Below are 18299 nucleotides of genomic sequence, written 5' to 3'. Positions count from 1 at the left end.
TCATGATTAGTAGTCCTTTCCCTGCTAATTTTCCATGGATATTCATTACAGGAACAACTTGAAACTGAATTCCTGATGCTGGAGAAGCCCCGGTGTCCAGTCCTTACACTGTGACAATCTCTCACGACAGAATTACTAACCTGTCTCAGGGTAAATTAATCTAATGTTTCTAATAAGGTTTCTTCCCGTTTTGGTAGAATTATCCTTAAGCAATAAAGCCATATTCTCTTCTTTTTAGGTTGCATTCTACCTGATGCCCTGATGTAATTTGATGCACCATAAACCAGGTCTTCTCATGACCATCCAAGCTATCCTGATCTATTGATTTACTATGCAAGCCACCCCCTCTTTTTTTCATGAGGCCTCAGTTTAAATGAAGTATTGGTTCACTTTCTAGACTATAATTTTATTTTCTGTTGTACATATCTGGTGCTCACTGTCTGTCTTGATGATGACCTCAAGTTAAACCAAGGTCGAAATGACTTCTGACTTTCCCCTATGTCTGGTGCTTTGCTGAGGATGGCTTAGGCTTACACGTAAGTCTCTAAGAAGACCATTGTCATGCTTCTGATTTGCTGACATCTTCTTTTTACTTTCCCCATTCATTTTTGCCTCATTTTTGCTCATCGTCTTTTGTCCTTAATTGCCCATAGTTCAATTTAGTGAGATGCTTTTAACTTGCACTCATGTGTACGAGGGAAGACCACATTTTTTTCTGAGCACCAGCTCTGCTTTTGATAGTTTGTATAGTTGTAACAGAATTTTTGGTCTGTCTAATGGTAATTTGTCAAAATTTGGTCACCCAATTGCTATTCTGTATCTTTACAGTATGTTTTTGAGATTTGTTTACATTAACCTGAGTGTTACTATGTAATAAAACCCTATAACTTTCCTTCCGATTTGGGTTTTCATTGTGTGGCCACTGTTACATTGTAAATTAATGTTGATTGATTGTTACCTAACTTCCTAGTTTATCTTCTTGCAGAGAAAAAGATTGTTGACCTCATGAAAAGAGCATACAAATGCTCTAGAAAATCTGGTAGCAGTGGAACAGTTCACTTGAGGAGAGAGGGAATTAGGATGTCCTATCATGAAATTGTCCAAACCCATTCCAAAATTCTAAGCCCATGACTCATTCAGAAGACTGATGGAGTTCCAGTGTCAGTCCAACTCGGTGGATGTTTGAGTATTAACAGGGCTGAGTGTGTATTTGCTTATGCTTAGATTATAGTGTTTTGTGGTGATCGTGAAGTGTTTTGTGGAGCTTTCTGAAGTTGTTGTGTGAATGTGGCGCAGATTGCAAAGAAGTTGAGATGGTTATTGGGTCCTTTGTAGCCTAAGATCCTTGGATAGATAAACTGTGTAGAAGACACTTGTTGTTCTTGTCTAGTGGTGCTGTTTGTGAGACATCTTCGACAGTACCACCAGAAAGGGACCCTCTTTTGTATTATTATGAGAGGTTGGTTTAGTGAATCTCAAGCGCACAAAGAGAAAGTGTATCACCCCGAGTGAAATCTGGTCGAGGTTTCATTCGAAAGAGTGTGAAAGTAGGTCAGAAAGTGTAGCACTGAACCATTTTGAAGTAATTGATTACCCCAAACCTTTATAGGAGCAAAGTTGTTGTCGAAAAATCACTTGCATTGGTTTTCCAATAGTATTTTGAGTTAGAAAGTGATTGCAAGAGAAAATGTAAAGGAGGGTGAGCCACTGCAAGGAGTGAGATCGACATCACATTGTGCCACGCTGGTATAGGTGCGTTGGTGTAAAGTTGTGCTGGTATTGGTGGAATTCACCACAGAGAGTCATGCTGGTTTTGGTTGTGAATGCTGAACAGAGGACTGTGGGAGAAAAAATATTTCCTGATTGCAATCAAAACGTTATTGTGAAAACTTGAAATTTGATTGAAACATGAAATTCTTTAAGGTGTTGTGATGTCTGTTGAAGGGAGATGCACTTATGTATGTTAGAAAGTTAGTTGAGACTCCTCCCGAAGGTACGCCTTCAATGGTTCAAATGTAGGGCTTCACATATGTCTTTGTCTTGAACAATGCCACACGACCACTAAGAAAGAGGGTGCACTGGCATTTCCAAAATATGAAACACATAATCTGAGAATTATCCAAAATTTGAGATGAATCCTGTATGAGATAAAACCACCTCCTAGACCAGCACAATTTGAAGCACTTAGGCCCTGATTTATACTTTTTTTTCACCACATTACCATCATTTATTGACAAAAAATCGGTGCAAACTTACAAAATACAATTGTATAAATCAGGGCTTTAATGCTTAGGAACACCTAGCTCATCAGAAACAGAAAGAGAGATATGAGACAAAGGTCAGGAAAGTGCTTCATACTTGTGCAGATGCTAGGTAGGATAATCAACAAAAAGCTTGGAGAACTGACATAATTGAGGGAACTAGATAATATCCAGATTTGACGAGTGAAGAAGATGGGAAAACTAAACCAAAAAAAGAAAAACAAAGAAGAGGCAAAGGGAGTTGAGAATAGGGGTGAAAATAGTGATAGTGATTTGGACAATGATTTCATAGATGAGCTGTTGTTGAATTCCCCTTCCAACCTATAACATGATTCAAACAGGAGAGGCAACTTAGACCATGGGAAATTTAAATTTCGATGTACCTACAGCACCGGTAGAACTTAATTAACACCAGACAGGAGAGAATTTAGGGATGACAGTCCCTCAGAGCCCGAATGCTTCGGCTACTCCAGATGCACTGGATAGACAGATAGACTGTGTCTATTACAATTGGTCCTGTCATTCCATTATGTGGACCAGGAGTGACAGATAATAACACACCTAAATTGGTTGTTCCTGCTGTTTCTTTAGAAAAGAGTGTTCCAGGTTACAATTCAGGGAATAAAAAAATAAGGAGACTTCCTCAGTCCCGAGACACACAAATATTACAAGCATCACAAATACAGACCCATCAAGTCAGAACGTTTTTTTCTCCCAATGCAAAGATTCTTCATGGATCACCACCATAATTGTTCGTACCCTGAAATAACATCATTCCAAATGCTGTCTGTAGCACTCCTAATAGAAGAATACTGTTGAATTCTCCAAATTCTGTAATGTCCGTTGCAAATACCCCAAACTATACAAATCCGAGTACCGCCCAAGGAGAGATTATACTGAATACCCCAGCAAAACAACCACAACCACATCTTAGTACTCAAGAACTAGATGATTGGCTCAAGGGAATAGACATTCCAAATGAAGCTGGAGGTTCAGGATATATTGGGAGAACTTTTCATACTCCAGAGAAAAAAGGGCAACAGAAGTGTATTCATTAAAATTAGAATTGAGTGAGATGATACTGAGAACACTTGACACATTCCAATTAGGCACCAGCCAAGAAGATGAACTACTGTTCATATGCAAAGACATTACAACATGCACGACAAGCTCATGGAGACTGGCTGAATTATCCTGGAGAAATGAAGTTGATTTAAATTCTTCCAAAGCATTACAGAGGAGTTATTGCTTGAGTTTTAATGATCAAGATATTGCTAACATGAGACCGTCGGGAATGAAATTACAGATCAGAGAATTGATTGGCTACATAAACATATGGAGCAAATTAGATTGGTGGGAAGGCAGATGGGTAAAGAAGAAGGATCCAAAGAAAGTAAGGTTAGATGTGCCTCAGACTGGGGAATATGAGCATGAGGGAGATGTCCAAATGCTTCCAATGAGAGAAGTTCCTGGTGGAGGCTAAGTTCATGTACCCTGGAGTAGGAATGTCGTGCGTCATTCACAAATGATTTCCCAAAGTTGAGAGAGAAGCAAGTAGATTGGTACAGACAGACAGTGCGATTTGTGAAGCTTTAAAAAGTTTTGTCAGAGGATTTGAACACTTTGACGTTGTGATTCCAAGTGATTTATGGGTTGAATGAAAAGTGTCTGTTGATTCACCTGACAAACATCCTATGAGACACCCATTGACTAAAGCTCCATCTCCAATAGTGATGAAGACATATCATCAGGTGATTTCATTTTTGAAATTGAAAGTGTCTCCTAAAGACATTGATTGGGTTAAGATTGACAGAATGACCCAAGAGTCCAAAGAGTCGATGCATTCCTATTATGAGAGATTGTTACAGGTGTTTAAACACTATATTGGCATGGAGACTAGTGAGTCAAAAGATACTGGACATTTTGTGTTCAGATTTGAGCAGGGATTGAAACCTGAAGTAATACAATGATTCAGCAGCATTTGATGTGCAGGAATCCACAATTCGTAGGGAATATTGGTGCTATACAGGGAGTCTATCGGCAGGGAGTGTCAATGATGCGAGGAGTTATTGGATTTCAAAGGCAGGGTAGAGGACGAGGTGTTCAAATTGACCCAAGTACAGGAGTGAATGTGGTGACTTTGAAAAAGATGAATCTCCGTCATGTTTGTGGCACAGTGGGCCATTGGAAGAGGGAATGTTATTTTTCAGGCACAGCACTTTAATGTGCCCCATGGTCAAATAATGCAAGTTCCACAAGCCCAATTTCCACAGCAAAGGCAAATGTTCCCAGATCTAATTTGAATTAAGTCCCAAATGCAAATACCAATCCTCTTGTGAATCAATACCCTATGATTCCAACAGATGAGGATTACAATTCTGATCAATGCCAATGACGGTGCCTGAGGGGGAGGAGGAATGCATAGTTGGAGCATCCTTAGAGATAGACCAAAGTAGTCCATTCATAGATGGTGAGGTGAATGGCCACCCGTGTCATTTTTGATCAGCACAGGTGCTACCCGATCTACTGTAAGAACAGCAGAGGTTTCCAACCTACCTTTCTAGGGGAAAAGAATTCAAGTTGTAGGAGTTGCAAATAAACAGCTGACTAGCCCTGTCAGAGAAGCTGTACCTGTAAAAGTAGGGTCATCATTTGAGGAAAATCACTGATTTGTGGTGTGTGATTCAAGTCCTGTGAGTCTGCTTGGATGCAACCTTGTGTGAAAACATAATTGTCCTATCTATATAGATACAGACTCATGATGAGGACGTTGCATTTAAAATTGTGAATCAAGTCCCTGATGTCAGACTGTACTCCATGCTGACAAGTGATGTTTTATCAGCAGATGTGAGAGACACAGTATTATCTGAAGTATGGGTTTTTTTAGGAAAAGATATAGATCTCAGCAAAAGTGTTGAGCCTGTACGGATAACTGTAAAGCCAAATGCTGAGTATTTGAGAATCCCACAATACAACATGACACCTGAAACAATTGCAGAGATTATTCCAGTGATTAACTCCATGATTGAGCAAGGAATGCTCAAAGAGATTATGGGGAGTCCGTGTACCTCATCCATTATGGGACTGCCGAAACCCAGCGTAAAGTACCATATTGTCCAGGACCTGAGAATGATCAACAACACTCTGTCCATCATTTTATTTTGTGATATTGCCTTGCGCGCTCTAAGTGGCTAGGAAATGCCCAGACGTGGGTCCCTTGCTTGCTGCACCACTGGATTCAAGCTAACTTGGCTGATGAAAGTTAATACCCTCAAACCAGTCCCAGGATGCTTGAATCCTGTCTAGGGAGGACCTGGCTTGGTAGTTTGGGCTGGTCTGCTCCCACTGGGAGCAGGGTCAAGACTGATTTGCATATGGCTGGGTCCAAACTGGGGTGACGTGACATGCAAAATAACAATGGATTAAACCCAGATCTGTGACTGGGGGTGAGTGTTTGAAATGTTTCAGCACTCCGTCCATCATTTTATTTTGTGATATTGCCTTGTGCGCCCTAAGTGGCTAGGGTAAGCCCAGACGTGGGTCCCTTGCTTGCTGCGCCACTGGATTCAAGCTAGCCTGGCTGATGAAAGTTAATACCCTGAAACCGGTCCCAGGATGCTTGAATCCTGTCTAGGGAGGACTTGGCTTGGTAGTTTGGGCTGGACTGCTCCCATTGGGAGCAGGGTCAAGTCTGATTTGCATATGGCTGGGTCCGAACTGGGGTGACGTGGCAGACAAAATAGGATGGATTAAACACAGATCTGTGACTGGGGGTGAGTGTTTGAAAAGTTTCAACACTCCGTCCATCATTTTATTTTGTGATATTGCCTTGTGCACCCTAAGTGGCTAGGGTATGCCAAGAATTGGGTCCCTTGCTTGCTGCGCCACTGGATTCAAGCTAGCCTGGCTGATGAAGGGTAATACCCTGAAACTGGTCCCAGAATGTTTTAATCCTGTCCAGGGAGGACCTGGCTTGGCAGTTCGGCTGGACTGCTCCCATTGGGGGCAGGGTCAAGACTGATTTGCATATGGCTGGGTCTGAACCGGGTAACGTGGCAGGCAAAATAACAATGGATTAAACCCAGATCTGTGACAGGGGTGAGTGTTTGAAAAGTTTCAACACTGTGTCCATAATTTTATTTTGTGATATTGCCTTGAGTGCCCTAAGTGGCTAGGGTATGCTCAGACATGGGCCCCTTGCTTGCTGCGCCACTGGATTCAAGTTAGCCTGGCTGATGAAGGGTAATACCCTGAAACCAGTCCCAGGACACTTGAATCCTGTCTAGGGAGGACCTGGCTTGGCCGTTAGGGCTGGACTGCTTCCAGTGGGATCAGGGTCGAGACTGATTTGCATATGGCTGGATCCAAACTGGGGTGACGTAGCAGGTAAAATAACAATGGATTAAATCCTGTGACTGGGAGTGAGTGTTTGAAAAGTTTCTACACTCAGTCCATCATTTTATTTTGTGATATTGCAATGAAATTTTAGTACTTTGTTGTCCCGTGGAACCAAATACAGCTGTGATTTTGTTTCAGATTCCATTTGAGGCAGAGTGGTTCACTATGATCGACCTTAGCCATTTTTCTCCATACCGTTACATGAGGAAAGCTAATTCCTCTTCGCTTGATGGTTTGCAGCCGTGTTTGGGCATGATTCCAAATTCCAAAAGGGTGTACTGAAAGTCCACTTATTTTCAATCAGATTCTGAAAAAGAATCTAGAGACCCTAGAGATGCGCTATCATTCAGTCTTGATCCAATATATTGATGATCTATTGGTGGCATCAAACTCACGCAAAGCTTGCAGATGAGACACAATTGCCCTGTTGAACCACTTATCAGAGAATGGAAATAAGGGGGCAGATTTATGGGAAGTGGCGCTGCACCGAGTGCAGCATCACCTTCCCTGCGCACCTTATCACCCCCCTACCACCACCATGTATGTGCCGTATTTAAAATACGGCGCACCATGGCGCAGGCTAGGGGCAATAGTGTCATTTTCATGATGCTATTGATGTAATCTGCAGGAGCAGCACCAATATTTTGGCGCTGCTCCTGCAGAGTACATAGGGGCCGCTTCTAAAGAATGGAAGCCCCCTTTTAACACCTGCTCTTGAGCACGCATTAAAAGTGCCACAATAAATGGCGCAAGGAAATCTCGTAGATTTCCTTGCACCATTTTTCCGGCTCCCCTAACAGGGTAACACCCCTGTTGCACACATTAATGATGTTAATCTGGCACAAGGTGGCGCTAGGGGCCTATAAATTTGCCCCAAGGTATCTCTGCAAAATTGCAGTATTGCAAGAAAGAAGTCCTGTACTTTGGACATCACATTGGGAAAGGAGCATAGAAGGTGTCACAGGACAGAATTTCAGCAATTCTGAAAATGAATCGGCCAACAACTCAGAAAGAAGTCAGAATGTTTTTAGAAATGATGGGCTGCTGTCAGTGAGTTCCCAACTTATCCTTTTCGGCCAAGCCTTTACAGAGGCTGGCACACAAGGATGTGTCAGATCCTGTACTATTGGATGACATCTGCATGAGTGCCTTCTCAGAGCTGAGAGAAAGTCTCTGTTGTACCCTGGCACCAGGAATGCTTGATTAGGACAAATAATTTACTTTGTATTGCATTGAGAGGGAAGGATACGCTCTCTCAGTGCTAACACAGTTACATGGAAATACTCATAGACATGTTGCCTACTTTTGGGCTACATTTGACACAGTAGCTTCTGCTTTGCTCAGCTGCCTGAATGCTGCTGCAGTGACCGGTGCCAGCATTGAACAGTTTGAAAGCATTGCAATGGGTCATCCTTTGAATGTTTTTGTTCCCCACTCTGTAGAGATTTTGTTAACTCGAACCAAGACATAACACCTCACAAGCAGTAGATTGCTATTCTATGAGCAGACAAATTTAGCTGCCACAAATTTGAATCTGAAATAATACTCAATGAATGCTGCAAATTTGCTGCCATTGCCTTTAAATGATGTAAATGCTGATGATGATTTGAGCATCACAGTCTAGATGTCACTGAACTGTGCACCAAGCTGAGACCTGACATACAGGATGTGCCACTTATTGAATCAGTTTATGTAATGTTTGTCAATGGCTCCTGCTTAAAAAACCATGAAGGATACCTGGGAGCTGCCTACGCAGTCTGTACTACCTCAGGTGTGGTTGAAGCTTCCTGGCTTCAAGGAGTATTTTCGGCACAAGTAGCTGAATTGATTGCCCTTACGAGTGCATGCCGTGTTTCAGACCAGCTGAAGGTGACCATTTTACCGATAGTCAGTATGGCTTTGGTGTCGTCCATTACTTTGGAAAGTTATGATCGCAGAAGGGTTTTATGACCTCCTCTGGCTCTCCCAATTGCAATGGTAATAAGGTGTATAATCTTTTGAAGGCATTACAGCTGCCTGCCCAAATTGCAGTTGTAAAGTGCTCAGCGCACCCCAAGGGAACTGATCATGTGACTGTGGAAAATAACTATGCAGACACAGTAACCATATACTGTGTCTTAAATGCTTGTGCTTTCAATGGTAAATATCAAAATGAAGCAACAGAAGAGACAAATTACAATCTCTTGCTAACTGCAGCAGATACATGGGAGGAAGTTAAAAGGTTACAGAAAGAAGTGTCAGAAGCAGAACAACAAAGCTGGCTCAGAACAGGCTGTCAAAAGAGATGAGGATTATATTTGGGTTTCGAATGATGGAAGATCTGTGTTACCAGATAGCTTGTTACCCCCTATGGCAAGGTATTACCAGGGTCCAGCTCGTGTGGGACAAGATGCAATGGTGAGATTGCTTCAACAGACATGGTTTAACCCTGAGTTTAGAAAGATGGCAGAAATGTTGTGTCGCAGATATGTTACATGTCATCAGATGAATGTAGGCAAATGAACTGCAGTAATACTGAGTCACATAGGCAGATCCGGAGGACCTTTCAACAGGATGTAGTTAGACTTTATTGAGTTACCTGTGTGCAATGGACTGAGCTATATCTTGGTTATTGTATGCATTTTCTCTCATTGGGTCAAAACCTACCCAACTAGGAGAAATGACAGTCTCACAGTAGCAAAGTTGTTGTTAAGAGAGTTAATTCCATGTTTTGGGTTCCTGGCTTCTCTGGAGTCAGACCAAGGAACTCATTTCAATAATGAGGTACTGAAATTACTGTGTGCAGCACTTCAAGTGGAGCAGAGACTACATTGCAGCTATAGACCAGAGGCTTCTGGTATGTTGAGCAGATTAATGGAACACTAAAATCCAGACTGGCTAAAGTATGTGCTTTCACTGCTTTGAAATGGCCTGATGTAATTTATTGTAGTGTAATTCGAGATTTATAAAGCGCGTTCCTACTCAAAGAGCATCGAAGCGCTGGGAAGAGAGCACGTAGTAAAGAATAAAGAGAAAATAAGAAAAACACGAAAATAATAAAAATAGAAAGACATCCAATAAAAGACAGAAACAAAATGATTTAAAAACCCTGATCTTGATGTACCAAAAAGTTAACGAGGAAAGAGCCAAGTTTTTACCATTTTCCTAAATTTCATATAACCTGGTTCTTGCCTAATATTCAGAGGGAGAGAATTCCATCCTCTGGCTGCAGCCACTGTAAAAGCTTTGTCTCCCCATTTAGCTTTATATGAGATGCATTGCCTCTTGTGTGGATGAGCCTTTGCAGTACTATAGGTAGGAGAACAGGACTGTTTCCCCATGAAATCATTATGGGGCGAGCCACGAGCTTACTAGCTGTACCTGCAAATGCACTTGTGAACATTGCAGATGACATGGTTCTTGATTACTGCAAAGGACTGGCTGATGTGATTCTTTCTGTGCCTCATCAGGTTGAAGAGGCTACAGTTCAACCACCGCAAGAGCAGTGCCATGACCCCAGCACCTGTGTTTTGAATATGGTGAAGAAGCACATGCCCAAGACATGCTTGGAGCCACGGTGAAAGAGCCAGTTCCAGGTGTTATTGGTTACTACAACTGCTGTGAAGTGTGGAGGTTCCTCAACTGGGTGCATGCAGTGCACACTCGTAGTGCCCTGTGTCCCCTTGATGATACAACAGCACCTGTCCATGAAGGGCTGGTTGCAATGAGATGAAGGGAGTAGGTTAGTCAAACTTTGGAAATGAGCAAGTGACTGGGACAGCACATGTTTGGTCTCGGGGGTCTGAGTGAGTCAACAGTTGAAGTCAACACAGAAGGGTCGCACCAAGAGACATTGACTGCACAAAACTCAGATGCTGACGAGGACCCACTGCTATAGCAAGACGAGTTGTACCTGGGGACCAGTTGCCAAGAGAACAGATTTTGCCTGAAGTACAAATTCCATAAACTATTCCAGAGGAGACTGAGGAATCTGGCAAAAATGACAGTGATGGTGAAGGGCCAGTAGTCCAGGGATCAAAGAGAGCAAGAGTACCCTGTTGGAGGTACACCTCGCCTGAGTAGACATATCTTTCTGCCAATGATTGGAGAGAAAAATTTGAATCTTTTGTTATAACAATTAAAATCCAACTGATCCTCCTTCAACTGAACTATGTGTGTGAAACTGAGCTTAGCATTGCCACTAAACAGACAGAGACATTTTATTGTGGATTAGAGATATTTGATAGGCTTTGTAGAGAATAAAGAAGAGTACCAAGGTTCGAGTCTGCAGAATTCATTGTGGAGTTGTCATTTAGAAGAACATGAAGCACGGTTAAGGAAGTCTAACAAAGATTTCAATTAACTTTTGAACTTTGTTGCAAAGACAATTGCTTGCTACTTATTTGCTTAATTGAAAGACTGAAAGGGACTATTCCTGTTGCTACTGCTGCATTTTATTAAACGGTCTCAAATGAGAGAAACCATGGAACCTAGAAAAAATAGTAATGGTAAACGCAGATAAATATGTACAGGAGTGTTAATTGTAACAATTTTAGTAATGATTGCTTTGCTTATAGGACTGAGCTTACCTACACATTCTAGAGTAGAAAACATTAGATTCACAACTGCCCCTGAAATCCCATTTCCTACTGACAATAGAATGCATTCACTGAGCAAGAAGGAGTTGCATGTAGATACTTCTAGAGGAGTTCTTCCATCGAATGTGTATTATAAACTGCTTTACGAGTACATTGACACTATGGATGCAAAGAATTGCTACCTGTGTACCAATTGCCTACATCGGCTGCAGAGGGAATAACTTATCACCACAGTCCTTTGACTTATATAGTTACTTGATGCTTGTTAATGAGCCATCTGTATGAACAAGAACACTTTCAATTTTTTTATTCAAATTATGATTTGGTCTTTTCAGAAGTTCCTATTCTAAAGCACTTAAACAGGTACCTCAAAGCAAAAAATATTGACACAGTTGAACCTTTCATGTCATTAGATACTGTTTATGCTCACGGAAACAATTTAGCATGGGCCTTAGCAAGAGTTGAGAAAGGTTTCCTGAACTTAGTGGAAGACTGGAGAGGATGAATGACTATGGGAGCACCCAAGGGTATAGTGGAACATATTTGGGAGCAAGAAGAAATAGAATACTCAACTATAGGAAGTCAAGCTGCCTTAACACTAGATCGGAAACATAAAGAAAAATTATGCAAATTTAGGATGAGATCAGCAACTGACACAAAACTTCATGGGAAAGAGTGAGTGGGACCACATATTTGAAATTAATGTTGTCAGGACAAGATACTATTATACCTGGAGTATATTTCATTTATGGAGATCATGGTTATTTTAGGTTGCCCAAAGGATGGCATGGGACATGCTATTTAGGTCCAGGTTTTGCAAAGAATTATGATGTGGAACATTTCAATGATCCTGTATGGGAGACAAACACCAGAACTAAGAGAGGTGCCAGAGGTTCAGAAATTGTGGGAGATATTTTTGGAGAATAGATTCCATCTGTGTGAGTGAATTTGAATGACTTCAAGATAAGAAAGTTGTCTACCATTGTAGATAAGTTGTCCACTAGTACAACAGGTGCCTTATTGATTGTTGATACTGAGATTGTCAGTGGTTTTGCAAAACAGACTTGCGTTACACATCCTTCTCGCAAAGAAGGTCAGAGTCTGTCAGATGTTAAAAGTTGAACAATGTTGTACTTATATCCATGAAAACAGAAAGGAATTAAAGAAATACATTAAGAACTTTTATGATCTGAAATAAGACTTAAAAGAGTTAGAAGCAACAGGTGCATAGGAAGCAGTAGGGATTGGATTTTCAGCTTTTGGCAAATGGTTTGGAAGCCTAGGTAGTGGAATTGTTGGAAGCATCTTGAGACCTTTGTTAATAATTGCTCTTTAAAGATTAATCATATTTGGACTTTACAATGGACACAAGAGAGTACAGATGAAGAAGTGAGTGAAAAGGAGTAGAGCAGAGATAGACCTTGAGAATAGACAAAGCCTATATTATGCCGATATGAAGGAGTTAGAGCAATCCAGAAGACTTTTCCTGTACAAACCTTAGATTTTGATTTGTCACTCTGATAGGAGATTACACTTTGATGTGATGGCTTGATTCGCCATCAGAGGGGGGACTGGAGCAGCGTAGATTTTGCTGTAGCCTCTGACGTCACAATCATGATATATGTCTTGATAATTGACAATATCTTGTGTATTTTAACATTTGATTAATGTAAAGTGGTGCACTCAACATCAATGATGAGGTGCATTCACTGTACTGCTGGGAAAACTGTATACTGTGTGCTTTAACATTATTAAATGAATTGTAACCAATTAAAATATGTACATAACCATCCTCATACTATTTGAATGTATTTGCATTAAAAAACGATGTCAACTTATGTAAGGTGTGCACTAATGTTTTATAGTCTAATATTGAAATGCACTTCTCAAACACATCTAAACTCATGAATTTACATTTGCTGCTTTATTTTAATTATTGTAACATGAAATCTTAATTGAATTTTAGTTTTTGACATTTACACAAATGCAAAAATAACACATGCACAGTGTACTATGAAATTAAATGTGCATTTGTGAAAAATGCTTTATTATTGACATGACTAGACCTGAATTTCTTTAACGTTAGAAACTTTTGTTCATTTTCTGCTAAACTGTCATTTAATTTCAGGTGCATTCATATGAAATGTTAGTTTGGAAATAGATGTCCTATTGTTTTACTAATAGAAGTTCGAGAAACAAACGTTGAAGGAGTACACAGAGAGCGCAAGAGTGAGATGACTGTCTCATATTCATACATGTTGCAAACGATGTCCAGAGGACTAAGGACGACCACATTCTCAGGACTGGTGTGTGAAAGGGAGTTGTTGCTAGCTACACGGTGGGACAGGAGAATACAATGGAGCTAGTGATAGCATAACCAGAAGGGTGTTACCTATATTGGATTTTGTGACATTAACTAGGGTTTTCACTGATTGATTGTAGACAGACTTTCCCCTGGACTTTGAGAGGTCCAGAATTCTGACTTTCCCCTTTATCCCTGTGCTTTGCTGAGTGCGGCTTAGGATTACATTTAACTCTCTAAAAAGACTCTTGACCGAGCTTCTGAAATGCTGGCACCTTCTTTTTTACTTTCCCCATTCATTTTATCTTACTTTTGCTCCCCGCCTTTTGACCTTATGTTTTCTAGTTCGATTTTTCTTTTTGCAATAGTTTAGACTTCTAGCAGATTTCTCTTAATTGCCTTAAGTTTAATTTAGTGAGATGTTTTTAACTTGCACTCATGGGTAAGAGAGAAGACCGCTGATTGTTTTCCAAGCACTAGATCCTGCTTTTGGTATTTTTTATTGCTGTGATGGAATTTTCAGTTTATCTGATACTAATTCATCTACATTTCTTCAGAATATTTAGTTACCCAATTGCTATTCTGTATCTTTACAGTATGTTTTTAAGAGTTTACATTAACCTGAGGGTTAATATGTAGTAAAACCATTTAACTTTACTTACTATATGGGTTTTCGTTGTGTGGCCAATTTGGTTACACTGTAAATTAATGTTGACTGGTTATTACCTACCTTTCTAGTTAATCCCCTTGCAGGAAAAAAAATGTCAATCTAATTGACAATAGATGTACAACAATTACTTGTGGAGGAAGGAGTCATGTATTTTTACTTTTTCTTGATGCACTGCTTTGTCACTTATTAACTGTCACTATACTTGTTTTCACATGTGTGAGCAGTTGATTTCTACAAAAGATATACAAAATATTGAAATATTTTATTTCAAGAATAAATTACTACATAATGATTGCTGCATTGGTCTCATAAATAAGCCAAGTATCGTTGAGGGTTAGAGCTATATACCCTTTTTTAAATAACATTTAAAATATGAAATGGGTTCTTGATTTTCATAGAGACTATGTTATGTTATGTGTTTTTCCTGATCAGGAACATTGCGAACCTGTTATTTATGCATATGAGGTGATAAACCATGACTAGAACATGGTCTGGAGTATTACCAGTGGCTGAGAACAAATCAAGCATTCCACCCATCACTTTTTTAGTGCCTTCATGTGGGTTTAGGGCATGCAGATATCAAACGACAAAAATCAGAGTCCAGACGGATCAAGGATTTGATTGACTTCTCTTATGCTATTAGTTACACTTCTTTTGCTATGCCACTTTTAAAGAAATCAACCTTTTTCAGCCAACTTAAAGTACTGATTAACTATAGACTAATACAAGAAGACCATTCACGCGATACCTGCGCGTGACAATGTACTCATGCACAGGGAGAGCAGAGAAAACAGATAATATTATGATTGATGGAGAATGGAATTCATACTGCGGCTATCCTGGGTCAGGTTATTTAAAAAACAGGGACTCACTTGCACCCTGTGAGGTTTGCGGGTCTCTCTGTGGGGTTCTTTCTCGACGCCTCTTGTTATGATGGCTGCTCAAAGCGTTTGGCGTGTTCCTAATTTATCAGACCTGGCAGAGAAAACAAAATGCCAATCTGTACATGAAAGCCGCAGTAGCAGTGCACCAGCGCGCTATCAATCAACGGGCACCCAGCTTTGTCGTGTCTAATGACTTGTGTCAGTTTTGAAAACAATGAGCACACACACAGTTGGAAGACGACACGCCGTGAATCGCCAAGCGTCAAATTGGAAGACGAGCTGGCACCGAAATAGTTCTGCCCCAAAATACACTTAAGATGGCAGATAGTTCACAGCAGCCATTTTATAAAAATATTATCCTCAAATGAACAACAGAGTTTTCCGTTGATAAAGTGGAGTTGTGATGCAAAGATTCAGTGACCGGCTGAACATTCCGCTGCTGCCTAGCACCATATTTCAGTACTGGACCCGTGTTCCGGGGATCAGAGGCGTCTCAATGACGCTTTGTTACATTTTCTTTCACAGGCTTTGAAGACAAGAGTGCAATTCTTAGTGGGTTTTTGATATCTATATAATGAAACAGAAGGGCTTTTTTTTCCTCTGGCACTGCCGCTGGTTTGCATTCCAGCCCCTTCTTCCTCCTCCTACTCAGATTTCCTCAAGTCAAGCTGCATTATTTGTCGATGTATTTGAGAAAATAAAGAGAACGGCTCCTCGCGTTTCCTTCGTTCTCTCTCTCGCAGGATCTTTGAGACCTCCAGTCAAGGACACTTGGGCGGAACTTCAGGAATATCAAGGGAATGTATCGAAAAGAATACTGGTGAATATTAAGAAAAACAAATTACTGGCCAGACAAAAAAATGTCGGCAACTCGGTACAGGCCTTATAATTTGTTTGATATGTTAGATCTTAGTATGATGGTAACATGTTGCTATACATGTTCATTGCATTTCTTAACAATTATTTGTGCAAATCTCACCATATATACATTCTATTCTCCCAAGGTAGCTTTGCTGTGTTGCCCAAATACAACTGTTGCACGTTCATTTTAACATGTTTATGACTGTACGTGCACCTACTGTCACAGGTGATGGAACACCTGCAGCCCATTTTGCACCTGTTAATATGCCCCTAGGCAGTGCTTTTAAGGCCTCGTGGCCATTCAAGTAAAATGTATCTATAGATTTTTAAATGTAACCAAGTATGCCGTTTTCATTAATAGTCAGGCAGCTTACATGGCCATACCACTAGACGGCATCAGATGTCGTGTATCTCTTCATTAACACTTAAAAGCAATTATTTATGCAACTTGCGAAAAATGGAAGAAGCATCCAGAGGCCCGCCCAGCCAGCCATTCATTGCTTTCCCCCCACACCTCGCAATTACTTCTGCAATGCCGTTTCCGGGATTACTCCCTCTCTGTTCTACAGTTTTCTACAGCTCCATATTTATTAATTTACGTGCTTTCGGGCCATAGTGCAAATCATTGATACATTTTGCACAAACAATTTAAAAGCAAAGTATATAAGTAAAAATAGCTTAAAATCAAGGCTAAAACCCTGTATGTTCCGAAATCGAGGTCAAATATGACAGGTCCTAAATATAAATCAATAGTTCTGGTCTAACAGCCGGTGCAATTTACAGAACAATAATAGACTGGATGGAGATATAAAGGTCCAGATTTATGTAAAAGTGGCGCATCAGCTCTGATGTGTCACTTTTTCAGCGCCCCCTAGCCGGCACCTAACGACACTATGGTTGCGCCGTATTTATGATACAGCACACCATGGTAGTTAGATCAATAGTGTCAACATTTTTTATGCTATTGTGCCACTTTGCTACACTAGCATCAAACATTTTGATGCTATTGTAACAAGTATCGAAGTACAAAGAGGACCAGTAATTTAAATGGGCGCGTCATTTTAACTCCTAAAAATGACAGATAAAATGGTGCAGTGAAATCTGTTAAATTTCACTGCGCCATTTTTTCTGGCCTCCTAGCCCCGGAACGCCCTCATTGCATACATTATGCACGGAGCAGGCATAATGTGGCACAAGGGTTTACAAAGTGACGCAATGCGTGCAATGCACCACTTTGTAAATATGGAGCAGCGGTTTTGCCAACCTAACACCACATTAGCATAAAAAAATGACTCTAATGTGGCACAAGGTGGTGCAAGGGGCTCATAAATAAGCCCCGAAATTTTCTCATTGAGTGTTCTGGCTTTTTGTACTGATGTTCCAGCTGAGACTCAAATATAGGCCGGTTTTCCTGTCGCAGAGCCCATAAGGTAATTTCCTAAAAAATAATATTTGGTCTGCTCTATTTCCAGGTTGCTCTTCATGTAGGATCTTCGCTATTGTGTTGAATCTGACCTTGCCATAATGGCTGCAAACCAACATAAATTGCTCCATAGCCTCTTTCTCACTGCACAGGCATTTGTTTGAAAACTCCGGGTTTCATCTTTTCATCACTGTATTTAGGATCAGAGACACCCCCTCACTCCAAAGCTAAGGTGAAAAGTCTTCTTTCTCTGTGGTTTGCTAGCAGGACAAGGTATTGTTGAGCATGCTGGTATGGATCAAACAGGTCAATATAGGGACTGGTTTTTAAATTGCCAAGGGCAGCTGCTGTTTCCTCGAGCTTTAAGGTCAGTGATTGCTTATTTATTAGGAAAATTTGCCTCTCGCATCATAGCAGGTTTAAGTTTGAAGATGGTGATATGCCCAGCCTCTCTGCTTCCTTAAGCCATTCCATCACCTAGCTAGATTTAAGCTGCATAGAAAAGTGTTTTTTCCAGGCCTCATCAACAGTTCTTAAACTCAACCTTTTCGGTCCATGTCTCATGGGGTCTATGTGGCATTTTGACTCGATTGAGGAGTAACCACCAGCCACCTCCAGCACAGCAGATGGCACACTTGCTGGTCATTTCATGTTTTACAAAAATTCCTCTCCCTACATCCTACACATTATCTTGACATGTTGACACCCCACAGCTCTGCCTCGTAGAAGATTGTGTATTACAATAAGTTCCCATCACGATGAGCTTGGCCTTAAAGGCTTCAGGGGTCTTTACTATAAGGATAAAATCGTCCAAATATAGTTAAGCTGGGATCTTAAAACCGTTGATTGATGGAACATCGGGTGGCACTTTCATAACTTCTTCGTTATCGTTAATATAGAGAAAAACAAAATCGGTGCTAGAA

Source organism: Pleurodeles waltl, chromosome 1_2 (assembly GCF_031143425.1).
Source record: "Pleurodeles waltl isolate 20211129_DDA chromosome 1_2, aPleWal1.hap1.20221129, whole genome shotgun sequence".
Taxonomy (NCBI): domain Eukaryota; kingdom Metazoa; phylum Chordata; class Amphibia; order Caudata; family Salamandridae; genus Pleurodeles; species Pleurodeles waltl.
This window is presented reverse-complemented; position numbering follows the sequence as displayed.